Source organism: Phymastichus coffea, unplaced genomic scaffold (genome assembly GCF_024137745.1).
Source record: "Phymastichus coffea isolate CEN01 unplaced genomic scaffold, Cenicafe_Pcof_1.1 PCOF00016, whole genome shotgun sequence".
NCBI lineage: Eukaryota > Metazoa > Arthropoda > Insecta > Hymenoptera > Eulophidae > Phymastichus > Phymastichus coffea.
Genome location: NW_026706827.1, coordinates 5,534,575 through 5,562,375, shown reverse-complemented (window position 1 = coordinate 5,562,375; position 27,801 = coordinate 5,534,575). Strand labels below are relative to the sequence as shown.

The window sequence follows — 27,801 nt, the reverse complement described above, 5'->3', positions numbered from 1 at the left end:
TAAAGTGTGATCCGATTTTAAATGACGGACCTGAATATCTTGAAAAGCTGATGTTGCATGAAAAAATTGTTTAGAAAGATGAAAATTGTTTAGAGGAAAATTGTTCAGACACTGGGGGTCGTCTACGTGTCAGTGTTGACCTTGAATTTCAATTTCAAGGTTATTTGAAGGTCAGTGATTTTTTTAAATATGAACTCCTATAGTTAACACCAGATTCAAAAAGAGCAAGAAATTTTAGGATCAAAAAGATATTGAAAAGGTATGATACCAAAATCATATTAAGCTTGACATCCGAAAAAAAAATTTTAATTGCTTTTTATGATTTTGGTATGCAAAATATTAGAAAAGACTTGAGACTAACGACCTTAGCTTAAAAGACCTAATCAATAATGAACATAATTGATAGTACTAGAAGAAATGCTTTTTATTGTTTGAATGTGTAACAATTTATAATAAAGAACAAAGTAAAAGTACAGAACTTAAATTAATGAATTAATTAATAGAAACGAAACTGACTGAAAGTAATAAATTAAATATATGAAAAAAGTATTATCGCAATAGATGTGAAAGTGTTACTCATTATTTTCGAAGCATAAGTTGAGTTCACGTTGGAAACTTCTTACAGTTGACAACAAAACTTCTCTAGGATCATTTTGAGAAGCCAATCTTATGCGCTCTTTTATATTTTCTTTCGTAATTGTAGTTAAGTGTTAATAACATTTTTTAAGTATTTCCATAAAAAATAATCTAGACTTGTCAAATCTGGAAATCGCGGGCATCATTTAACAGAACCATCTCGTCCTATTTGTTTTCATAAATTTAGAGATACCTAATTCTCTCTCAGTTTGTTGTAAACTAGCATGCGAATTCATATTTACGTAATCCAATACTGCTAATACTTGCGCATCATTTTTTTAAGCACATTCACTTAACGCCGTCTTATATTTGAAGGTATCTTTCGTTGACAAACTAAAATTCTTGCAATCTAACGATCCCATATTTTCAATTAATTGTTATAAATTATCTTGATAATCACGAAAACAATAAAGTAGAGAGATCATCTTGAATTTAAAGAAAGCATAAAAAAAAATTTAGACAGAAATTATTCATTTCTCAGCGAAAAATCACATACAATTTCTTCATTATTGAACGAAAATTACATACAGTAATAATAAAAGCACATTCCATTTATAGAAACCGACTTATTTTGATACTTTGCAGCTTTTGTTGGAAACTTTATCTTATTTAAAAGTACTCTAGAAAGTAATTTACATGCACAATTATAATGAAAGAAAATAAATAATAATTTTAGTCAAGGTGAAATCTACCATTATCATTCCACTACTTCCCTAAAATCTAAAACTTTTGTAATTTTCAATTACGATTTTTCAGGAACACTTACTTATATATATCACTCTAAATTAGATGTTAAATATTAAAAAATATCTTTGAATTTCGTAATAAACCATGAAGTATTAAAATTACCAAAGTTGAAATGCGAATAATATGTTAATAATATAAATTTAGATGAAAACAGAAGAAAATCAACCCATACCGAATGAAATAGAAAAAAATAACTTCAAATGTAAAATTAAATTAACTGGTCGGAATGCAAGAGTAGAATTCGAAACTAAATAACTAGAAATCACTGAAATTTATTGATAAATGTTTTTTTGGATGTCGAACTTAATTTAACCTTGGTATTTGACCTTCTTAATTCTCTCTTCGATCGTAAAATTTTCCGCTATTTCTGAATCCGATATTAAATATGTTAAATATTTAACACTGTTTTCAAAATAATGTTCCTATTTAAAATAATCACTTTTACCGTCAAATGATCTTGAAATTAAAGTTCAAGGTCAACACTGACATTATACGTAGATAACTCCCACTATCCTGAACAACTTTCGTCTCAACAATTTTTTTGTATGACGTCAACTTTTCGAGATATTCAGGTCTGTCATTTAAAATGGAATACCCTATACATGTGTATATTAATTACCGCATCCTTATTTTTATTCTTTTTATATTCATTAATACGAGTTCTTAACAGTTCATATGTTTTATCGATGTAAGTCACATTACACTTTTCTTGGGTTATTTTATAAATTAGGTTTGCTTGTTAATTTTTACCATTGTTTTAAATTTGACGCTATCGTATTGAAATATCTGTCATATATAATATACGTAAGTAGTAATGATTAAACGTCGAATGGTATAATTATCATGGTCCGCTACTGGTCTATTGTCGAGATAATGCAATTTTTTGACACGTTTATTGATATATCATTCAATAAAATCCAGTAGATATTGATTGTTGTGCAAAATCTTAATAAAACCTCACTTATTGCGATGATGAAAGCGCTCATATGATAGAAAATATGCACATAATTTATGTTCTAAAGTAAAATTTTAATATTAAGAGTCAATGCTCCGTAAAATTAAATGAAATCAAATCAACAACTATATATATGTCTCCTCAGTACTTTAAATGAAAAAGCCTATGTTATTGTTAGTGCAACTCCAAGAACTTCTTACACGTATAACGCTGCTGAGGTACACTAGGTGCCTGTACGTATTAGTTTTGGTTCTCTATAGTCATGACTAAGTAGATCTGCATCCTCAATCATTTTTTGAAATACTACAGTAGGAGAAAGTTTTAAGCACATCATAACTGAACCTACAGTTTAAGGTGGAATCTGAACCACCGGAATCAAGGTAAGAATCATATGAAAATTTTATTTGCGAAAATCTTTACCTGCATGGGGCTCTAACCTACGACCTCTTGCATAGAAGCCTGAGTTATTACTCACTGTGCTACTATAACCCAAAAAATTATGTATTTTTGGAATTCATATATTTTTTATAGGTTGTATAATTACATTTAACAATTTTCGTGGATTTTTGGGTTCTTTTGTTTAAAATTTTGAGAAAACTGGTAACATTGTAACGGAGAATTTGCGACCGTTCCCGTCTGAGTTACTCACGGCCGCCCGCAAAAATTATTTATTCAGGGATTCGGGAAAGCAAAAGACGTTCCCACGACTGATTAACGCGTCGAGCAAAATTACGTTACACACACGGATTCGAAGTTAGGATGAGGAGTGATACACCGGTGAATAAACACAACAGCGGATTAACACACTAATACTTTAATCGTCAACAATAGGTTACAAGACGGCGATCTCGTGCTTATACACTACGAGCGGCACTATAACAAACGCGAACATGAAGGTGACTCGGTGGCTGGTCAGCCTGCCGATTCCCTTGTTAGAACTAAATATTACAATAAATGCCCGACAAACACTTTCCGCCGTTAAACGGGTATCAACGGGCCTATCAACGGGTAGCCAACAGGTCTGCCGTGCTATCATCCATAAGCTGGCGCCCAAACATGCAAGAGAGAGAGAAAGAAGAGAAAAACACGGCACCGACCTCGACCTTCAGCCTCTCTGACGGCTAGAGCGCTCCGCAGTGTGACGTCACTGGTGTGTTCCCCGCTGACCGTCTCGCTGATGCTTGTTGTCGTCGCTATTTGTCTTCTTGCTCGTCCTCTCGCTTGCTCCACAATACTGCTGCTTCAATCCGTTGTTTCGCTCGTCAATTGCTGTTGTCGTCGTCTTCGTCGCCTCTCCGTTGCTCAGTACTGCAGCACGTCGAATTGCTCGCGCGCGCACCCGCGAATTTCGCCGGTTACCCACACGTGCCGGGACACGGCTGGGCACGACCCAGCCTCACGCTCTAATACTCGTCCGCACACCGGGCGTGTCTCCGAAAACGAACAATCGGCGACGAGGTCGTGGGGCCAATTTCGGAAAACCATGAACTTTCGGTTAATCCGCGCGCGCGACTTCCTCTCCTTACTGCCTAGCAGAGACTCTCTCGAATTTTCCGCGACGATCCGCAATTCGAGCGCTCTCTCTATCTCTCTTTCTTTCCTTTCTTCTGCGCCATCTGCATTGCTCCAGTTATCAGCTCAGCCCGTGTTCAGCACCTCGTAAACAAAACCAAGCATGAGTGTGCGTACCACACACACTCTCAGCTTGGCGCGGCGCACGGACATTTGCGAGAGCCAAACGGACAAAATCGGCCTAGCCGAGATTCTCCGTTACAACAAATTTAATAAACCAAGCGATACAAGAAGAATATATGAAGTTGTTAATTTGATTTTATTTGATTTTACGGTGGATTGGTTCTCAATAACGGAATTTTAATTTAGATCTTTGTATTATCTTTCATCACTCTGACATCCAAATGATTCAATTTTCTATTCACCTTTAGTTCAGAGCAAATTCTAAGTTCTCGTTGTAAGCATTAAATACATTCAAGACTGTATCCATATATCGTGCATTATTAAGAATTGATCATCAAGTTACCTACAAGAAAGCTTAAAAATATTATAATAATAGGAAAAAACACTCTTTTTTCAGTTCGTTCTTAAACTTAATAATGTTAAAAAAAACTTAATAATATCTCTCGAATTTGACAATGTATTTATATCTTTAGATATGCTGTTTTTATTTACCAATATACCGTGAACTTGCTGTTGAAAGTCTGGATAATATAATAAAGAATATCCTACAATAATGTTACATTTGATACAATTATTAAAGGTACAAGATTTTTGCATAAATACAATTGTTATTCATTGTGTGCTTCTATAAAAATAAAAGGTGTATCAATAGGTTCACCAATATCTTCTTTAAACGCGAATATTATTATGAATGACGTAGAGAAATAGTGTTTTTTCTGATTAAAATATGAGTATAATTATATTCTTAAATCTTACTGAAGATACGTTAATGATACATTTTCAATAGTACAACGACAATATATAGGTGTGATCTTGAGTATATTTAATGCTTATCATGTTAACCTGAAATTTATCTTTGAACTCAGAATGGATGAAACATTGAATTTTTTGAATCTCGTAGTGATGAAAGATAATTCAAGGCTAAGTCATCCATTTCTATTCGGACCATCCACCTTAATTTAAGAGAAATGTTATGTACAGTCTTATAGATCATGCATCTTTCTTGTTACATGAGCGCTTTCATCGTAAGTTTAGGAGATATATTGTTATGATATCACGTAAGCTTCAATATCCGATGGCGCTTATTGAATCTTATATCCATAAGCGTTTCAAAAAATTGACAAAAAATCAACAATGGACTATGATAATCGTAAATTTCGACATTCAATTATCTCTATTTGTATTGTATACCACAGATATTTCAATATAGTAGCGTAAAATTTGAAACAATATATAACATATGTACTATTCTTTTAGTTAAAAGGAATTGTAACGGTCCTATCTACGAGCTCTTCTCTTATTTTCATTGGATTACTGCAACCCGCTAAACTCGTCAATCTACGTACATCAATAAGTATATTAAACAGCACAACCTCACATATTATATGATTGTATTAGTGCTAGAGTCAAATTTCATGACCATACAAGGAGCGTTACGTCACTCTACTTATACGATATAGATATAGTAGTTCTTATTTTTCAATAAAAATGCGTTAATTAAGAGTAATTTCAATGTAACAAAGCATTTTTTATATAGATTTTAGGGCATAGATTAAGATTATAATAACTTCAATTACTTTAACTACTAACTCATATGAAATTTTAATTTGCAAATTTAATTTGTTTATTACATTGTAAATGTTAATTATTATAATAAAGCGGATACTCTAAATTCAAGATGACTATATAAGAAACATGAGTAAGAATTCGTTTCATTGATAACAGCTTAATTATTACTGTTATCAATAAATAAACAATTAATAATTTATCTAAACAAATAATTATATATGAATCAAAAGCGTTAATTTTGTACATAATAACGACATCTTTATAATTTATTAATTTTCATTAACTGACTTAATATTTGCATTATAAGATTTTACAAAAAAATCGGTGCAAAATACGATAATTGATTATAATTCAAATGTTATTAACTTATTTAAGTAGTTCTTTTTTGGAATTACTTCTACAAACAATAAACTATTGCTATATGTCAAATTTTATCCTTATTTTATTGTAAATATTGCATTATTTGCAACGATTGCCGAGAATCGTTTTGACTCGCGTAGGTTACTAAGCGGCTGAGCGTAACAGCCGCGATCGGTTTGAGAGAGAGAGGGCGCGTTGGGGGCGATGACCGGGAGGGGAGAGTTTGCTAGCCAGTATGACTGTGACATTCAGTCCGGCTGCATCACAGATATTACGAGTGAGAGACAACAGCGCGTGTGATATTCTTGAGCGAGATCCAGGAAGTTAAGTGCATCGATAGCGAGTGTGGAGCACGAGCGCGAGCACTGAGTAACGTGCGTGACCTCGACAGCTACGAGAGAAACCTCGGCAGCGTCAACAGCCGCGGCGGGACCTCAGGCGCAGAGGCAGCCCATCGACAGCCAGTTTAGACGGGTACGGTTGGCCACCGTATCCCCGACAACTCCGCGGTAGGTGCACAGTACTGCTTATTGTTATTAGCGTGCGATCCCGCACAGCGTGTACGGCGAATTATAAAAAACGTGCGAGCGATTAGTCCGCGGCGATCGCGATTTTCACTCTCTCTCTCCGTTTGTATTGTCATTCGATATTGCGTGCGGAAGTCTCTCGGCAAATCCCTCCCTTATACAAACTTAGAGTAAATAAAGTGATCCCTGGTTAAAACGCAACGATCTTATTGTTTTGTCTTCCCTTTGTCCGAGAGTTGTGTTGTTGTTTACGTTTAATTCGAACGCGCCGGTAGTTTAGCACGGATCGCGTAGGCAACTTAAGAAGCGGCTAGCCAACCGAGTTGTCGGCAGTGGCCGACGGAGCGCTGTGAAGCGAGCGCGCCAGCGCCCCGAGCGGAGAGATCGAGAACCCAACTTGTGACGGTAAGAGAACTCTGCGCAGGCGCACTCCCGGACAAGGTGAGTTAATGTGCTTATAGCACATAGATAACAAGGCGTCGTTTGACCATACGAATAGATATATTCAATCGGGATTGAAGGTTAAACGGCAGCCTATTACATATTATATTAACTAACTTTATTATTTAATAACTTTTGATTATACTTCTTGCAATAAGTGTTAATTGTACTATTATAATCCATATCTAATTTTGTAAATTTTACATACTTTAAAATTTCGTTATTGTTGTCTACTTTATTGTAAACAAGAGAAAATGATTTTGCACACTTGCATAAACAGCTCGAAGAGGGCTGTCCTGCGAAAATACAGTAGGCGGGAAAATCTGTGTATAAATACGCTGATTTTTGCACAGGCTAGCATTCTCTCCTAGTCTTACAAAGTGAGCGCTCGAGAATGAATAAACTTGACTTATATTTAAATTCTTTCTCTCAAGTGATTAACCAAGGAATTCCTTCCTTTCCTATTGTAATTTACGCTCGACTCATAGAACATTTCACGCTATGAGAAACTTGGGCTGAATTACATCCTTTTTTACAAGAGAGACTGAAGCTCTGCTTATGGGTCACTTCGCACCATAAGAAACTAGGGTAAGGTCTATCTTTCCTTAAGCCCTATTCAACCAATCATAGATATTTCATTTATAATTTTATTTCAAATTCAATATTCATACATATTTTTCAAAGTCAAACGAATTCTTACTCATTATCACGACAGACCACGAGAGTACGAACAAAATAATAAATTAAAGGTGATAGTAACATTACAGAATACATTATGAAGTTGGATAAAAATTAATTAGTAAAAATAGATAGAACAAACCCTATTTATAAAATAATCCGAAAATGGGTGATCGTGTTATACATCGTTAAGAATTCGTTTTAATTAATTTAGAGAAAAGAAAAATGATGAAACTGTAATTAATATACACACTTGCACCAATTTGACTGAAATCATGCACAAATGCATAACTTTAAATAAAACTGCAAAATCCAATTAAACCTCAATGGAATAAATAATTATTTTCTGAAATCATTTGTATCAAAAGTAAAACTTATCATATCAATAAACATGAGGGTACTAGAAATTCAAGTTGCATTTATAATCTCATAATCTATACCTTTTGAGAAAAGGGTTATGTAACTTAGCTAAGCTAAGTAAATTTTATTTAGAATACACTCAGAAACTGCTCTGTCAAGACGGTGTCACTTATTATGCTGATTTGTAAATAGGTTGAACTACTATTCATATATGTTTGCGTATTGTACATTTATTGTTGTTTGATTTTCCAATAAAATTCTTAAGAAGTTGGTCAACCTGTCAATGAAACGTGAACTGATGTCTGACTGACCACATTTATTACCTTTAAAATCAATTGAAAAGAATATATAAGAAAACGTAACTGGTGTAAGTGAGATATTTATTCATGATAATATTAATAGATTTAGCAGAGTTATTTGAAAATAATAATAGGAGCCGTAAATTTACATCTACATTTTTACACAGTATCGTCGAAAGACTTGTTAGACTTTCTATAATTGCTAAAGGATAGACTTAAAATATATTTTACTAGTAAACATAATTGCAGGCTGTATATTATTTAGCAGAAATATTGAGCGAAGCTGATTCATTAAGTTTAAATTATGCCAAAGAACAGACTATTAGAAACATATAGTCAAATTAAGACATGTTAATAGTAAAACGTATAAATTTTATGTTCATTATTAAATACTTTAACTCATATATAATATTGGTCAAAAATCTCAAAATCAACTAAAACGTTAATGAAATTATTTAACTTTGCTGTTCAGACATTTTTTTCTAAAATCAATATTTATACTTTAAAGCAATAATAGTCTATATGTATGCGTATTCTTTGTAAGTCATCGTATTCTACCAAACGAATAATTATATATACAATACTTGTGTTTATATATACAAAAATATTTGAAAACAACAAAGTCAGTTGTATTTAAAACTAAAAGTTATTTGCATGCACGTATCTTTTGTTGGCTCACCGAGTTCATTGGATCTATGAATTATTACCTACTGTTAATTATCCATTAGTAATTCTTTAATCCAACGATCATCATATTGCGGATGATGATTTTCATCTCATGCGTCGTTGTCCGATGATGAAAAACTTGATTCTATGAAGAGTAAATATATCCTTGGGAAACGAGATCTCATATCCTATTTATTCTCGATCATTATGAAAGATCTGCTTCCATGTATGATCTGTACTGATGCAATCGATAATCCGATACAACGTTAATAGTAGTTTTATCACAATTGTACGGTATCGGAAATCTTCGACTAAAATAGCAGTTACAAATTTTTTGTATGCAATGTAAATGTTCCATCGCGTCAAGTGATTTTTTGAAGCATGTTTGATTCATACACAAAAATGGTAATAGGTCACCTACCACGCTTGAATCTACGTATTTACACTGATGCTCCACGCACTTCGGTACAGATAATAATGAAGTCGTATTCATACGCATTTTATATCGACGAGGAACTTCAAATCGATGAATGCTTCGTTTATCTCGTCAATTATTTCGCGTACTATTGTTAGAAGTCCAACAAAACCAAATTTATGGTCAATTGCTTAGTACATACAGTAGGAATTGGAGTGATTGCTATTATTTCTCTGAGGTATGTACATGATAAATCTTTTTTTTTACGCCCAATTGATACAATATTACGCTAAGAGAAATATTTAGACTTATAATATAATAGTGAAGTCACGCATGAAACTGATCTCGTAAAAGTATGGATTCTCGTGTTAATGCAATCATATTTCACGTACACATTATCTGTTTTATTGTTCTAGAAGGAGTAATGGTAACACTAATTTTCATACCTTCGAATGTATACACGTGTAAAAATTTGCACATATGAATCGTTTCTTCTGACAAAGTCGGTACATTGGCTGAGCAAAAGCTTATTAGGTATGCTTTTGACTGCTAACCCATCGACTCGCTTTGATTGCATATGCTCAATGTCTACCGCAAACCGATCGCTGGCGGTAACATTTATTGGTACTATTGAAGATTGAGCACATTTAGACGTTCTGTATGACAAATGGAATGCGGTGCCATAAGCTAAAACGAGAAAAAGAGAAGACTGGCGTTTTAGCAACTCTTACTTTATATTCCGTATAATTATATTCCGTACAGAAATTATATTCCGTAACATTGCTGTAGATTCGAAAAAATCTACGAATTTTAAATATTTGTACAAGATTTAAAACTACTATCGTGGTATGTAATTGTAAAACATTTAACGTGATTGCAGAATTCTATACAATAGATTAAGATATATGACAGGTACAGTCGAAAATATTCTTATACATTGTTTTTAACGTACTGTAATCATCTGAGATGCTATCAGCCAATATTAGACCTTTTAGGTGCTTCAGGCAGTCACGGATCCATGTAATAAATCGTTTAATTACAAAGAAGACCACAGATATTCGAGCATGTATTAAAAATTCTTATCTTATATTAAAGTGATATCGTTTTTATAATCGTCCGCCCGTACGTCCGTTCGATTTTTATTGGGCTCTCCTATTTTACAGGTCGAAACATTTTCGTATAATAAGGGTTGCATATTTCCATGAAGGTAGCACTCCTATAACTGCATTTTGTAATCTGGTCAGTCACCGTAGCACCTGGACGTCATCTCCTGGATGAATCGGATTTCAGTTAGAGTTACAAATGAATACACTCTATGACCGGTGCACATACTCGGGGATGGTGCCTCGTCGTTCTAGCGGGTCTCCCTGATACCTGGAAATCATCTTTTGTGCGAGTCGGGGTTTTACGACGGTAACACTGTATACCTGGTGCACGTTCTTGGGGATGGTATCTTGTCATCCTGGGGGTCACCCTGACACCTGGACATTGTCTGCTGTGTTTATCATGTGGTATTGTTCCTAGTGTTTCTTTCGAGCCTATCAAACATATGATAGTTTCCTTAGACGCTTTTTTCCAAATTTTTTTGTCAAATTGGACTCATCAGTATCAATCTGACAATTATGTTTTACTAATATTACCGGCATTTCCAGCGCTGCATATTTTATGCTGATACTAAGTTTCTAGCGCTACATATTTCATGCTGCTGTCTTGTTTGGAGCGCTAAATATTTTATGCTGTTGCCAATTTAATATGACTTTTTCCCCAGAACTTCCAATAAAAATGTGAAGTATGTGTGAAAAGAGGAAAATGGATTTCTAACGTCTATTAGAATTTCTAATTGAACACCAGTATTTCTATAACACACAGTTCGGTATCAGGTACTGCTACTCTTATTGACTCTAATTACGAAACCTTCTCGAAAACGATACTTTTTGTATAAACTTTTTTATTATGTTTTTTTTTCGTTTCTTTTTATCATGGCATCTTTTAATAATAGAATCATGAAATCATTTTTATTTTTGGCTCTAGATAAGGTAACATAAAGTTGTCCATAACTAAACACCGGAGGTAGTAAATAAATTCCTACTCTGTCGTATGAGTGTCGTTGTGATTTATTGATTATCATTGTAAAACCTATTCTAATTAGAAATTGCTTTCGATACATATTGAATAGTACATCTTCTCTAGCTGGTGATAGTGATATCCTGGGAATAAGAGCTATTTTTTCGATAGTCTTTCTACACGTAATTTACGCTTGGATAATATGTTTGTACAGATTGTTAATTATAAATCATCTTCCGTTACAAAGTCCTTCATTCAAATTCAAATTTCTTAATAATATTATAGCGGCAGAAATACTCGTAAAATGTTCTCACAGATAACTAAATTTGATTGAGTTTTCTATAACATTTGTACGGTGACCTTAACGGACAACTGGCAATATTTGTTAAAAATCTCCTAAAACAATTATTGTTTTACCATCAAATAGTTTTTTATTTTTGTTCAAATCTTGAAGGAGACGATCTACAACTTCTAATGTGTATTTAGAAGTCATAGATTTCATCCTAGATGATACTTACAGTTTCTTCATTAATTTACCATCCGTTGAATTATGTTTAATACTACAAGTTGTACATTCAGTAATATTCAGCGGTAATTTGAATGTTATACCTATTTTTCTTCTATTTTTTAATAAATTTGCAGCAATTCGTGTCCATGCCACGTAATTATATTGGATTCTAAATAATCTATGAGAACATTCAAGATGTAACTTTTTCCACTCCCTTCTGGTCCATCAATGAATAAACATTTCTTACCTGCGTTATTTTTTACGCAATGTAATATTTAATCAAATATTTTTCTTTGTCCTTTTTCTCTGTCCTTTCTTTGTCCTAAAAAAAATCAATTTTTGGAAAAAATTGATTTTTTGCATCAATAATCTCATTAAATGAAATTGATTCTGTAACATCGTCATTTATGTATGGTATGATTCCAGGTAAATTGAAATCGTTTAAACAACATCCATTATCTTTTAAAATTTTGTCTACTGATTGCGATACCATGTTTTCCTCGACTCATTCCTTGTATTTTTAACGATATAAAAGAAGTTTTGTATTTGTCAAATAATTCTCGAGCATTTTTTGGTTTGCGGAAAACACAAATTAATGCAAATAATTTACATGATGCATAAGGGAAATTAACTCTACAAGCTTCTTGCAAACACCGATCTCATTCCTCCATTTTTACCAATTTTTTAGTTTTAGCTGCTACATAAAATGTATCATAGAAAACGTAATCAACTGTACGTAATTCTTGAAACGATGTTGCTCCTTTGAAATGAAGTAATAAAAGTCTAATAAAATATCTTTCTTGATCATTTTCATTTACTAAATACATTCGGCTAAGTATAGATTTTTTAGTATGTTTTCTATTGAAATATTTTTTTTAATTTATTATCAAAATTATAAGGTATTGGTATGTTTGAATATGAATATTCTCGTGCCTTTGAATCAATTTTAATCAATTCGAAATATGCCGTTAACCTAGTTTCTAAATTTTTTTGGATTGTTAATTCTTCATCCCCGTGTTTAAAATAAACAGATTGTTTATTTTCTTCGTCTATAGTGTGACGGTAAACGTCAAATTAGCGCTGATAACCTAACTTAATTGCTGCCTGGGAGGGCAGCACCTACCGGGGGGACGAAATACATAACGAAGGAATTCGGCGCGCGAGCAGACGGAACGCGCGCGATTGAAACCGAACCAGTGAAGCACTGACCATCGTCACGATCGCCCGCTTTTCCTTTCGCTATTGTCGATCCGAGTCCCGCTTAAGTCAATTATTAGGAGAAGAACACCCAGATCAGTACCAGCTAGCAGTGATCGCTGCCGCCAAGATGCCACACAACTACCAGTTCGAGACCAGGTCGAGAGAGTGTGTGTGAGGTTTCGCCATCGAGGGCGAAACCACGTGTGCGCGAACTCGCGATCCGCGACATAAACAATAGAACAATTTTCTCGCTGTGCGACTCGTCTGTGTCACCTTCGTACGCCTGCGATATTAAGGTAAGCTGGCCAGCTTAATCTCGCGATCGCGGATGCATGCTTGATAATTAATTTCCGACATTCGAAGCGTGCATGTAGCGGCTCCAATAACGAAGAGCAGCGCGCGTCCCGACAATACGTGTTGTCGATGAGCGAGCGTCGATGTAAACAAACGCGCGGGCCGACTTTATGTAGCATTTGAGTGATAATAAAAGGTTCTGTTCGTGTTACTAACAAGTGTTTTCGACTCGCTTACTTCTTTTTGCTACCACTCACTTTCTTACGGCTTAATAGATTTACTGGTTGACTGACGCCTGTCTCCCCATGCTCTCCGGACTGCATTTTGAGCATAGATAATTACTTTCGCCCTTTCAACAAAGTCGCGCGAATAAAAATATAATTAAACGGTGATACCCCGTTACAATAGCTATACGGTGGATTATATATGACTTATTTTGTAATGGATATTCTTGTAGTCTGTGTATAGCTTCTGGTGGATATAAATATCTCGTGTTTATATCTTGTCTGATTTTTAAATTTGAAATTAAAATGAAAAATATCAAGCATTTGTAATGGTACCAATCGAGCTATAACATTCATTCTGTTTAAGTACTTATCCGGATAAAAGAGCCAAGCACTGCACTTTTATAATTTTTATTTTTTATTCACCTTTTACAGTTTTACTCATTAAATAATGTTCTTTATTTGAATCGCCGGAATTCACTATAAACTAACATTTTTTTATTTTATTATTTCGATAAAATACTGTTCCCATTTTTTCATAGTAAATGTAATACGATATTTGAATTGACTCTATACTGAACAATTTTTTAGTAACAATTTGCAAAATATTATTTTTACAATTGCAATTCAAATGCATTGTTATTCACATACTAGAGTGGGTCAATAAGTCCTTAGAAAAAGATAGAAAAACAATTTTTTTAGTAAATTTTTTTTATTTTTCAACATAATCTTCTTTTAGCTCAATATACTTTTTCAGACATCCTTCAAGTTCTTTTAAGCCATCAGAAAAAAATAATTTTGGAAGTTCCTCAAAATAGCTATTTGTTTGTGTTATGATCTTCTTGTTCAAGATGAATCGTTGTCCGGTAAGCCACTTTTTTAGGTTTGGGAATAAAAAAAAGTTACTAGAGGAGACGAAGTTCAATAAAAAGAAGTTACTAGAAGCCAAATCTGGTGAATACTGTGGATGGTCTACTAATTTGAACTTCAATTTTAGCCATTAAAACTAAGCAAGTGTGCACTCGTGCATTGTCTTGATAAAACAGAATTTTTGTTTGTTCAAATGAGGACGTTTTTCCTTTATTTTCTCGCTTAACCTGTCCAATATCAACGCATGATACTCTCCGATGATTGCTTGTCCGTTTTCGAAATAGTAATAATCGACGAAGATAATTCCACGTGCAAAAAAGAGTGGCCATAACCTTACCGGCCGATTTCACTGTCTTCGCCTTCTTTGGAGCTGGTTGACCTTTCACAATTCACTGTTTTAACTGTTTCTTCGTCTCAGGAGTGTAGTAGTGTATCTACTTTTCGTCTACAGTTATGAATCAACGCAGAAAATCGTCCGGATTACGGTGGATACGCACCAAGAGGCCTCAGCGGCTACCAGTCGACTGCGTTTGTTCTCGACTGAGAGCAAACGCGGTACCCATCTTGTTGAAATTTTTCTCATGTCCAATTTCTCATGTAAAATTGAAATGATAGTGCCTTTGAAACCCCTGTGGTCTCAACTATTTCGCGCAATTTTATTCTTCGGACACTCAACGCCATATCATGGATTTTATTGATCATTTCCGGAATATGCACGTCTACAGGACGGCCTGAACGATTATCATCTGCATTCGACGTACGGCTACGTTTAAATTCATTTACCCAATGGTAAATAGTTGCAAATACAGAGGCAGATACACCATGAACTGCATCTAACTCTTCTTTTATTTCTTTCGGTGTAAGGCCTTTTAAATAGAAATGTTTCATCACTGCTCGGAACTCACTTTTTTTCATTGTTAGCAAGAAACAAAAGATAAAAGTTGTTCACTTTGATCAACGATAAAAACGGAACTACTCAACTTCGGCAGCGCTCTATTTAATAGTGACCCTTGCTGGTGCAACATAAGTTGAGATGCTTTGAGCGCCATCTTATGGATTTTCTAAGGACTTATTGACCCACCCTCGTTCAATATAGCAATACAATTGTTATAGTTCTATAATATTATGATTTGGATATGACAACAAATTTATTATTTTACCACTATTTTTTTATAAATTATATCAGATTTTTCGATACGAATAAATGATGCCGATGAATTAACTTAATTTCTATGTAAGATTGTATATTTTCAATGAAATAGTAACATTAAATAGCTGCATTTATGTTATATGAAAATAATGAACAAAGAACTTTATATTATGTAATTGTCATTGATTTAGTATCAATTTCGTTCTCTGACAAATTAAGCTCGCTTTTAAAAAAGATTCAGTCAAAATAGTTATGTATTATAGCGATAGTTTTTCAACTATTTAATGACTTTGAGGCACAACAATACAGTAAGCGATACACAGAAATTTATATACGAGCCAAACTTGTAGTAGTTTAGCAAGCGTATACGTTATGTGCGTACGACACAGATATCTCAAACTTTCATCTGTAAGACGGTATAGATGAGTTTATTTTTAAGGTCAGTTCTGTTAAGCGACTACTTAAATTAGCCGTTAAAAGATATAGAAAGTATCTAAAAGTTATATGTATTGTTTATAATACATCTTTTAATGGACATTTCTGTTATTAAAATTAAAGTATCCTATCGAGATAGCTGACGATTAGTGTGTATCTACAGTAATTAGAAATACATCAAAAATCATTTTAATGCGAAATCTCAATAACGCTTAGTGGTTAAAGTCCTGGTTCAAATCTCGTGATCCAACAGCATTCTCTGATCAAATTTATTCTTCGTTCCACCGATACAGCTTTCCAATGAACAGTCTTCCGTTGGAACGTATACTACAGATCATATTTCCTGCTTGTGAATATAACCTGCTGGTCATATTAACATATATTAGTAGTGAATACTTACTCCCATATAAAGCGTAGAATGAACTAGACGTGAACAGTTATGGCAATGGTTTGTATTATGATTTCTACGGTAATCTGCCATTTTTATCGTAACATTAATTGCTTGAGTAAAAATTGTAAAACTCTATTACGTCATGATAAGGCTGGCACAGGCAATTTCGGCATAAGGACACCGCCAGTTTGTATGTCTTTGTTGCTTACTCTATGAGAAGACTCCCAAAAAGGTCTTCTCGCAGAGTCGGGCAGCAGGGGCAGGCGACATTAGTTTCTAAAGCAAAAATCATAATTGATTCGCGAGTGCAGACTGGACGAAAACCGATTTCGTCTGCATGAATGTCAGCGAGAGTGGAGCGCACTCCTTCCACGCGTAAAATATCATATTTTCCTAACTCACGGTAAGTTAAGGCGAGGAAATTAGTGCTCTCGTAAGGCATTTTTTGTAGATCGACGGGCAGTCTAACTCGGACCTTGTTCCTAAACAGTACAACTCCTTTTCGTCAAGTAAAATTTAAGATGCAGTTTAGTTCCTAGTTTATCTGTTGTCATTCTTTTATTTGTGAAAAATAAACGTCTCCAACTATACAAGTACAACGACAGTTCCACGTATATTTATTATACAATTGCTGTTTATTCCACCAATCTCTCGATGAACTTGTACTGAGTGTGACTGGCTGTGATTGGCACACTCGTATAACCATTATTGCCTACAGGAGGAATCACTTGGTATTCACAACATTGCAAATAAGAAAGTTCGAGTGCAGCAGCCAATGAGAGGAACACAAGAGCAAGTACAGTGATACTATCGAACCCGAACTTACGGAACTTGTAGAAATCAACGATAGGTAATGAGAGCTAACATCTTTCATTACCTGATGTTTAACTTATATTTAACATTTTCTATTACGGTATTTATTGTTTCTCTAATTTTACCGCCTTCTACTCCGTATTCTTTCAACATTTCATAATTCACGCGTTCACGCGAATCAATACTAAATAGCAAGATGTAACAAACTCTGCTGAAATTCGCTAGAACTACAAAATCCTTTAGCAAATGTTTGTGAACAATTTTTGATCATGTTTCTTCATTATATGAGTTCTGCTTTCGGCTATGGAAAACTTATCAACTACTTTTTTGCTGGATTAGAAAAGAATAATTTCATTGTTATAAGTTCATCATGTAAACGATAGCTTCATCGGAAGTGGCGGTTGCACTGTACGTTGTTTAAAATATACGTTGAAAATGCCTACTGTAATGTTGTCAGTATGTTGAATATAATGTTTAAAATATTTAATACAGGAGATGATGAAAAAATAATTAACTGCTCTTTTAACTTTCATCGTGGCTTGCACAGATGGCAAGCTATACCTAAATAAAAATACGTTCTTAACGTTGTATTGAATGCCTAGGATACAATCACAAAGCACGAAGATCAAAAGCTTCATATGAAGTATTTTAATAAAAAAATGGTGCCAATATATGTAAACACAAACATGGAAGGGTGATTATACGAAATTGTCATCAAACCTTTAGCCAGATAATCCTTGCTTCGCCCATATTACGTCATAAATGAGATGTCTACTCCTGAGTCTACCTATGAAAGAAGAAAACTGCTTGTCCCTCCTGCTCTTGCACTTATACTTCTAGTGTCAGTGATGCTTCCAGTATCTTAGGGCTGGGGCCAGGAGACACAGACCTCAGCAATTATCTAGTGTTTAAATGAGGGAATCACTACACTGTGAGCTGCGGAAGACATTTGCGCATCCACTCTTAGGATATCTTACGATTCTCATTCATTATACTATTTACATATAATAAGCTCACTGTTCTCATCATCACTAGATCTCAAGCTTGATCCTCTTGCACCAAGCTAATCAGAGTCACCACCATTCTAGCAGTATTACCGGAATTTGAAGTAAGTAGCTAAGTGAATACACCCTTATCTTGGTTAACTAATACTATTATAATTTAGTCTTTTCAGGCTGGATTTTTCTACAGTGGCTCAGCAAACTCCCTATAAGTCACCAGATTTTATTATTGTGTATAATGAAGATTATTCTTTTGACAGTAATTACTTTTTAAATGTAAGCTGAACACTTCCTACAATTTCTCGAATCTTGAAGATGCCCTCTAGCACTAAAATACAGCTCTGATAGAATTTACTTGCTTTAGTACTAAATGATGAAAGGACTAAATGTTATTCCCCGTATTAGTGTTATGATGCATCAGGGCCCTGGCTCTGTTAATTTTCTTGTCAGTGGTATCTATTATGACCTCTGTTATATTCATTCCAGCGTGATTACCTGGATCACTATATTATTAATGCTTAATATTACTATAATAATCACTATATTATTAAGCTTCCCAGATTTTCTAAAAATATTTATAAAAAGTATTGGATTTTTTCTAAACACGAGAAGCTAATACCAATATAATTTTAACACTCCATTGTTTAAGCTTGAGTAAAATTTCCAGGTAATCAAAATAATTTTTCTAATCTTTAGTACATTTTTTCAGGTATTCAAGATAATTTATACCCATAGTCTAAGTTATATTTATTTGAAAAAGTTTTCCGACGCTTTAATGATGTTGAAAGGGGAGATCCATTTTAATCGATAAAAGGAGATATATCTCAAACTACGCGATCACAAAAAATGTTTAGGTGAAAATTGTAAGGGACACTAGGGGTTATCTGCCTATGCTATTTAATAACCTTGACCTTGAGATCAGGTTATTTCAAGATCAAGTTCATTTTTCTAAATATAACTTTCTACTTTTAACCAATTAAAGATCAATCAAAGATCAATTAAATTATAGAAAAATTTCCAATAAAACATACAATGCACAGAAAAATGTTGATAATTTTGATTTTTAAATTAGATTAAATTTAATTTAAGATTTCCTGCAATTTGTGAATATAATTACTAGAATTACCTCCATAAATTATGTACACTTTGAAATTGTCTAAGATTGATGCGTTAAATGAAATAACAAGTTTTATGCACGTAATGGTATTTCTTACGAACTGAACTTGTAAACTTATAATTTTTCATTTTCAAATTATTTTCCATACGTTACAGTTCAAGTTTAAAATATTTTTCTGTTCGTTAGAACTTCAATTGGAAATTTTTGACCAAATTAGTATTTTGAAATATCCGTTTTGAAATAATTTGAAATAACCTTTTCAATATGACAGACTACCCTGAAAATTACATTATTGATATTATAGCAAGGATTTTACTCAGCGTGAGTAAAATCCCTGATTATATAAAAATAAGGCAAAAATTTTTGAAGTGGATACATAACTCTTGTAGGTCTCAACGTGGGTCTTACGAAGCCCGATCCGATAGTGTCAGGTTATTCTTATATATGGCCGGGATATGAAAGGATCCGTGGAAAACGTTATAGATATTAAGGTTTATTGCTGAAATACGCAATAAATAGAGCTACGGCTTGGTTTGCTGAAAAACGGAGACCGAGGCGGTCAAATAAAAAAAACAAGTGAGTAGCATAAGATAAAGTCTTTTATGAACAGATAAAGGCTTACATAGTAGTAGTTCGTGAGAGAGAATCTGCATGGAGAATATTGACACAGCTAATAAATGCGCTGGAACTTCCAGTGATAGCAAAAACGCAACCCTGGGGCAAAGGAATCTCGCCCCTGTTGTCCCACAACTTAGGTAACAGCTCCCGATGTTGAATAAGAGATGAAAGGCGAATGTTACGAAAGCCAGCACGCACACAGTAATCTTCACAAGCAGTTAGTAGTGACAATCACCAAAGTCACAAGCGAAACAAGCGCGAGGAGACAAAAGTCGCCGGTACAGTGGAATACGCATGTGAAACTCAGCAATCAAGATACAAGAAAGTGACACGTAACGCAGACAATAGACGCGTATTCGTGACTCAGCTTAGCATCTTCAATAGACGGTGAAAAATCTAATAACAGTTTCGCAAAAAATTATTGTCGTTTTAGGTTATTCAAGATAAAATAAGAGATCCTGAAATCAAAAACAAGATTTTATTTAGTTAACTTTTTATATTTACAATGATTTACAAACTTTAACTATTGAATAACTGCTCAAAATTACCACCGCTTGCTAGAATACATAAGTCTACTCATATTTCAAACGGTATAATAATGCTTAATAAGACATTTCTAGGTTTAGCAGCGCATGATGCTTAAATTTGCACCATCGTATTCTATTTAGTTGTAGAATGCTCTTGATAAATGTGAAGGCATAATACTGAGATGTACTTACAATTTTAATCTTGTATATAAAACGATATCTTTTAGTAGCATAGGTAAATGATCGTGGAGTAGTTCCAAGAAATTTTGACCATTCATGTTATAGTGAAAAAAATACGGTCCAATCAAGTAGCCATTCATAATTCCATACCAAACATTAACATTCCAAAGTGTTGATGATTAATTGGTTGATAATAGCGAGGATTATGACTTGACAAATAGTAGTAATTATGTCGATTTAAGCTACCATCACTTCTGAATGTTGCTTCAGGATTAGAATTTACTCCAATCATTTGTAAAATCCATTCACAGAAACGTACCGTCCTAACATATCGTTCGGTGTCACAGCCTGCGTTAAGATTATATGATATGGGTTATAACGGCTGGTTTGCAAAATTCTGAGAACCGTTGTTTTAGAAATACTTCTTTCTTTGCTTATTGGGCTTGAGCTTATGTAAGGATTCCTGTGAAGTAAAGCAAGAACTATTAGAAATTGAACATCATTTGCTTGAGCCGAAGTGTGCGGCTCCGCTTGTACTTTTATACGGTCTTATTAAAATCTCTTTGTTAATAATAAAGTATTTGTTCTTACATACAAACCCACAAATCTCAACATTCTTAATTGACAATGTTTGGCCAACGCTGACGTCATATCTTTATTTTTATACTATTTGGTATTCAGTTATACGTGAACCCGATTGTCGACTGATTTACCCAATGTACACTATATGACAATATTAAAACTAATTTTATTAACCACTCCAACTTTATTATTCGTATCCATCGAACCCTTGCTAAGTTTGATTAGATTGTTAAGTTCGTTAATAAGTTTATCAATAACATATAAATTATGACATGATAAAATAAATTTCAACTTATGGCTCAGATTGTATATATATATATATATATATATATATTGAATGGTTTGTAACAAAAAACGTTAATAACCGTGCATATCGATCGGTTTAGTGAGTATACCTGTGAGGGCAGCACTAACCGGCACGCATATCGACATCGTCGTATGCGCACGTGTATGTGTGTGTAATGGGAAAAAGGGAAGCCTGATGGAATCATATGGCTTTCAAACTTACCCTCGAGTAAGTTAGCTTAACCTACGTGACGACGTACTATCCTACTTTTTATCAGTAAAAGAAGATAAAAAATACTGGAGCTATTGAATAAAAGACGACAGTTACGCCTGAGCCCTGCTGGATCATTGTTTGCCATCCCTAAGAGAACGCGCGATGCAACAGTGTCTTGTCGTAGACAAGACGACATGAAACGATCCGCTTCATAAGACAGGTAGGCTGGCCAGCATTCGCGTTCATTATATTTAAAAAAATAATAGTTTCGTTAATAGTTTGATCTGTTTTATTATTGCGGAGACGCGGCTTCCGCGGAACCGCGGTAGTGTGAGCAAATGGTCTGACGAGAGATCGTGGATCACAGCGCGCGGCAGCTAAGATGCGAACGGCCTAGAATGGCGACGCCCATATTCGCTATGCGATAAAATGTTTTTCCAAGCGTAGGCCGACGTTGTTGCATGTAGACAAAGCTATTAGATTAGAAAATAAATAATCCTTAGAACGACTATCACAATATTGAAGTCCAGGATCGTTTCATTAGCTAACAAGTCTCTAATCCTATCCTGCGTACGATCAAATGTATTGTCAGGTGTCGCGGTTTCATAATTTCGCGGCACCTTTTTTGTGAGCGAACCGAGACGCACCTTCCCTTGTACAGAGCAGCAGTGGATAGCAGCGTTGAACGCAATCAATAGGGAATCCGTACGAGGAAGTCAATACCAAGATCATCAAGGTAAGAACATGGCACGGAACTTGGCCGTGACGGCGGCCCGCGCGTGTGAACGCGCACGATGCCCTAAACCATGCACAACGATGCAGTCCGTGCGCCACGTAAACGACAGCGTACGTGTACTTAGAGTCTGTACGCATCAGCTCACCCGAAAAATAACTAACCTCGTTAAAAGTTGTACAATGAATATTTTTTTCTTATTTGTGAAAGTTGTTGTTGAGTATATTATCAGTATTATTATTGTTCTAATTTTGTAGTATGTGATGAATGCGTGAAAGATTATGTGATATCATAAGTTTTGTAAACTTTCTGGAGTAACCGTTATTAATCAGTATTTTTTGATTAAAGATAAATTTTGTGTATGAAAGTATTTATGTTACAGAGTAATTGTTTAATCCATTAAACCATAAATAATAATTAATTTGTTTAAAGTGTGATAAAAATGAAAATGTATCAAGCGGTCAGAGTGTGTACTTTCTTTATTCTTTTTCTAACATGAAATGTAAATTTTTGTCAAAGTTCTTTAAAATACTTATTCAGCTAAATAGCCAAATGGTCAAAGTTAGCGATTAAAATACAGCCATTAACATATATTCTGTAAAAATTAGCAATACTTTTCAATAAATATAAACAAGAACTAATTCACCAAACCATGGACTAGTATGTCTGCCCATTTGTGCCCTAAGTACTTGTTTGTAAAATTTACCATTAAATGTATAGTACCTCAAATTCATGAGGAAAATAATACCATTGAGAAACTCTTACTTAAATGACAAAATGCACATGCAGGATAATTTAATACCTCTTCACTATAAATAACTACTGGACTACATTTAACAACGGGACAATTTATGATAATACTAAATGATTTATGAATTTAACCCTTAATTAAATTAAAATCAATTTTATCGATTAGGTGTATTTAGGCCTGAAATTTAATTTTACTTGCCACCTGAATAAACGTACGTTTTTTAAAATTTTGAAAACTTTGGAATTTCATCAACCGAATGAACAATGACGAATTTTGACAACTTTTAGGCAACTGTATAAATTCTTTACCAATAATAGTATACTCTTATAATATAATAACACCAATATTATAAATAATATAAAATATAGAATAAAATGTCTGAAAGATAACAAAAATACCCTGCCACGCTGTAACTCCAAACTCTTAACCCCAATTTCCTTAACCACCGAGCTGGTTACCCTGCCACGCTCTAACCCCAAGCTCCTACACCCGAATTTCATCAATCCTCAAGCTGGTTACCCTGCCACGCTGTCACCCAAAACTCCTAAACCCCAATTTCATCAACCCTCGAGCTGGTTACCCTGCCTTTTCCAATTTTCTAGTCCGAAACCCGGTTCTCTGTTATTCATAATCCCAATTTCGACATATTTGTAATATCTCAGAAGAAAAGGACATAGGCGAAATAATTGTAGAAGATAACGTTAAATTTATTTTATTTTTATGTTATATTTACGTTATATTAATTCGTCATTTCATCTGATATTGAGATTACATTTTTTGAATATAAAAAGACGATCCGCGCTCATTATCACTATACATATTGTGAACAATAATGATACTCTATAAATAAATGCTGTAGACATACTAGTTTCTTGCACCATGCACATTTTATAACTGCTCTCATAAATCTCGCAGATAGACTGTTCTGAAATTTCGAAGCAATATTCAACAGGATTGTCGAACGAATCAGGTTTTTTATCCAAGTACCCACTTTTGTACCAAGCAGAGTACCATTTAAATTTTTTACCATTTAAATAAATACGCTTTTGAATCTAGGTGAAGATAATTGATTATGTGTGATAGACTGTAATTTTATAATATTATTCCTCTCATGTAAACGGATGTCTGATCCGAATAAAATAATGGCATCAGATATTTTTCTTACAAAGTTTTTCCAAAATCGAAAACCGAATACATCCAGTGGTTAAATTTTGCCTGTCGTACCCTTAGAAATTATCATCAAACGAAAATTTGTATCTGCTGATGTCATTTCTCTTACAGTTCGTTCACACTGTCCACTCCATGAATCTAGTAATAAAACTGCTGTTTTCCCACAGTTAGGAAAAAATACATGTTGCAACCATGTTTGAAGTAATTCACTCGACAGCTTTCCTGATGCACTTGCTCGCAAAAATATATTAGGTGCATTGAATAGTTTTTTTGAAACAATGGGTCCAAACTCTCCGTTTGTTTCTTTTAATACCATAAAAAGGGGTGATAGCAATGTACCTTCGGCAGATATTGTCGGTTAAATATGCGTATAACTATGCGTAGTCGATGATACTGATTGTACTACTGATTCGACTGTCTTCTTACTTTTGTGGCTCAATGTTCTGCCAGTATGCATTTCTAAATTGAATCCACTTTGATCTGAATTATATACTCGTATGTTACTTGCACTTTTGGTTGATAATTCTGTTTTTATGAGGTTGATAAAATTTTGACAATCTAACTTTAAACTAGCCTCATTTTCAACAAATACTTTAGTCACATATTTAGTTATTTTACGCGATACAATTTTATGCTTTTTTTTAATAGTAATATCCAATTGGGTAAAGCTTTAAACCAAGGCATATCTAACTCATACTTTTTTTATAAAGCCCATCTTTTAAGATCTAAATCATGCACTGTTAACTTCCGATTTAAAGTATCTTTGAGTTGTTGTAAAGTATATTCTGAAACTTTAAACAGATTCTCTCTTTTGGTCCCGCCTGTCACAATTTGCTGTTTCCATGCTCTCAACTAACGTTCTGACGAAACTTGTTTATATTTACTCTGGACGGAATTTAAAGACAGATTCTTTTTCTTACCACTTTCCCAGTATTCAACAGCATTTCTTTTATATCCATCGTCGAGTACCGTATTTGTTACCGTACAAGTAGGTACGTCGGCATAGTCTACACCATGTATTTCTTCAAATTGATCGTCAATTAATTCTGGATTAATATCAAAATCATCATTCAGGAAACATAAGTTCTCACTTGTCTCACATTCAATACCTGAATTCGTTTCAATGCTTTTTCTCAATATATCTTCAACATAATCGTGTTGCTGCTTCTCTGCATCGTTTAATATAGGTGTGCTTTCTACAACCGCACTTATGTGGAATGTTTTCAGTAATTTTTGAATGACGTTGTGAATTTCAATTGCCATTCTAATACAATTTTGATATTCAGAAACGTAGATGTAAAGCAAAGTTCTATTACTAATTTACTGTAGTATCCTGATCGAATATGCTTATATATACTGTAAGTGAACAAAACATATATTGAAGTTGGTACCACACAAACCGATATCAAATCAAGGTGCCAGACGTTCCTCCACTGTTAGATCTTGGGTTATCACATACGTCAACGTTTGCGATTTCTATCAAGGAAAAAAACAGTTGCAGTTCCAATCTTACTATTTAAACCACATGAACCGCATTCGTTGATTGTGGTTTCTATCAAGGAAAAAAATAGTTGTAGTTCCAATCTTGCTATTTAAACCACATGAACCGCATTCGTTGATTGTCGTTTCTATCAAGGAAAAAAAACAGTTGTAGTTCCAATCTTGCTATTTGAACGACATGAACTGCATTCGTTGATTGTGGTATCTATTAAGGAAAAAATAGTTGTAGTTCCAATCTTGCTATTTGAACCACATGAACCGCAATCGTTGATTGTGGTTTCTATCAAGAAAAAAAATAGTTGTAGTTCCAATCTTGCTATTTGAACCACATAAACCGCATTCGTTGATTGTGGTTTCTATTAAGGAAAAAAACAGTTGCAGTTCCAATCTTGCTATTTGAACCACATGAACCGCAATCGTTGATTGTGGTTTCCATGTCATGCCATAGTTTGATTTTGTTTTGCCACGCACATACTCGAGTGTGTTTAAGGTGGAAAATAAGAGTAACATTATCTCATGTCAGTATTTTTATATTGGTTAAAACCGCCTCTCGAAATACGTACATATACCTATTAGTATGGTAAAATCAGTTTGTCTAATGAATTTTTTCTTAGTAACATAATAATCGAATTTCCTCAGGGATAGTAGTAATATTTGCTGAACATAATAATTTAAAAATGAAATTCCCCGTAGCTATTTCGAACTTCAAAAATTTGCATGATTTCGTAGTTGCATTTGCTATTTCCTACCTATACATAAATATACGTAATGAATTAAACGTTATCTTCTACAAAAAATGTACATATGTCCTTTTATTTCAAGATACTATAAATATATCGAAATCGGGATTGTGAATGACAGAGAGCTGGGTTCCGGATTTCAGAAAATTGAAATGCAGGAGTTCGGGGTTACAGCGTGGCAGGGTAACCAGCTCTAGAGTTGACGAAATTGGGGTGCAGGAGTTACAGGTTATAGCGTGGCAGGGTAACCAGCTCGAGGGTTAAGGAAATTGGGGTTAATAGTTTGGGGTTACAACGTGGCAAGGTAACCAGCTCGAGGATTGATGAAATTCGGGTGTAGGAGTTCGGGGTTAGAGCGTTGCAGGGTAACCAGCTCGAGGGTTAAGGAAATTGGTGTTAAGAGTTTGGGGTTACAGCGTGGCAGGGTAACCAGCTCGAAGGTTGATGAAATTGGGGTGTAGGAGTTACGGGTTATAGCGTGGCAGGGTAACTAGCTCGAGTTTTTTTAGGAAATTGGGTTCGGGGTGTTAGAGGATCAGGGTAACAAATGAATGCTCTGTTTACCTCCCAATGAAGGGGTAGCAGCCCCTGGTGACGGATACTGTATACTTTTGTGTTAGATTTTAAACGGAATTTCATAAACTTGCGTCTACTGGTGACGCTGCCTTCGTTCTGGCACTTCTTCCTGCTATTGCCCTTCTTTATCGATGCTTCTTGCTCGTTTTCCGCCGCTGCTAGCTGATATTCCTTTGGTACTAATCGCTTGCTACTGCTTTCTTACGGTCAAGGAAAATAGCCGCGTCCGCACCGTTAACGCATACTTTACCGAGTTCTCTACACTAGTGGAGGCCTTGACTATGAGTAGCCGGTTTTCTCGGCGTCTCTCGTCCTCCCCGTAAGTTTGCGTAGCTGCCGGGTCGTCGTCGAGCACGTGTATTGAGTTATCATGTTACGTGCTCGACTTTGTTTACATGGCAGATCAGCGGCGATGATGACAACTTTAGAGCGTGAGAGAGAGAGCACATTCCATTAAGCATGGAATTCGTCGCCGAATTTTAGCGAGAAGTAAGAGTTAGAAGAAGTAGT

At 34.5% G+C, this 27,801-nt stretch overlaps 1 protein-coding gene across 1 annotated transcript in view; it reads left to right on the top strand.

The window, feature by feature from the left end:
- LOC131675175 (uncharacterized) overlaps positions 1-27,801 on the top strand; it is a 929,507-nt gene that overhangs the window by 111,208 nt on the left and 790,498 nt on the right. The window lies entirely within an intron of this gene.